We start from the raw sequence: 973 nt of genomic DNA on the forward strand, positions 1-973 counted from the left end.
GTCCGCGAGCTTTTTAAAAATAAAGTTCATTAAATAAAACTTTAACTGGCGCCCGAGTAGGGGCCGGTTTTAAAGTTCGCGTTTCGGTAGTGAGTGAAAAAAATAACGCCTGTAAAAAAACAGCCGAAGTGTCAACGCGCGCAAATCTTAATATTAATAAGTGATGATAAAACGCCTGTAAAAAAACAGCCGAAAATCAATGCGCGGAAACTCACAAAAGGACATCCACAGCACGCATGTGAAGTGAAATAGACTGCAACAAGGACATTCATTGGTCTGCGTGCAAGAAAAGTGGAATACCCAAGGAACGTGAAGAAAAGAGCCGGTCCAGAACACAGCAGCGTTAAATTTCTATAGGACAGAAACGCACTCCTCTTCAAAGTGTGTTTGGTGGTACCACGAGTAGCTGCAGCAAAAGGGAAACTATACCCCAACACCAGGAGGACTTAAGTAAGTTTAGTTTAAGTATAGAATTTAAGGAAATATTTAATAAATGTTGAAAAAGTGTTAAAAAATTTTTTTTTGAACAAATTTAATAAAGAAAAATTTAAACCAAGAAGGTTATTAAGTTTACCAAAATAGTGGAGAAATTGTAACATTAAGTTTTAAACAAGGATAACATTAACTGCATATTTGAACTTAAAATTTTGTGTAATAAAAAGTAAAAGAAAAAATTTACTTAGAAATATAGAATCATTAGAAAATAGTGCAACCAAAAGTGTTGGTTAAAATATCTAAAGACACGCTTATTTAATAATTAATGAGATTTTTTTTTTCCTCTCATCAACAAATAATAGTCACAAATATAATATCGGGCTTGTACAGCCAATAATATAATATAATTTGAAGCTGCGATTCACCGCCTAACGGGGGACCCTCCAGCTTATAAAAATAAAATTCTCTGCGATTCACCACCCAAGGGACCCTCCAGAAGAATTATAAAATAATAAAAAATAATAAAAAATAAAAAAAA

The sequence above is a fragment of the Rhagoletis pomonella genome, unplaced genomic scaffold, assembly GCF_013731165.1.
Source record: "Rhagoletis pomonella isolate Grant_MI unplaced genomic scaffold, Rhpom_1.0 Rhpom_scaffold_08156, whole genome shotgun sequence".
Classification (NCBI taxonomy): domain Eukaryota; kingdom Metazoa; phylum Arthropoda; class Insecta; order Diptera; family Tephritidae; genus Rhagoletis; species Rhagoletis pomonella.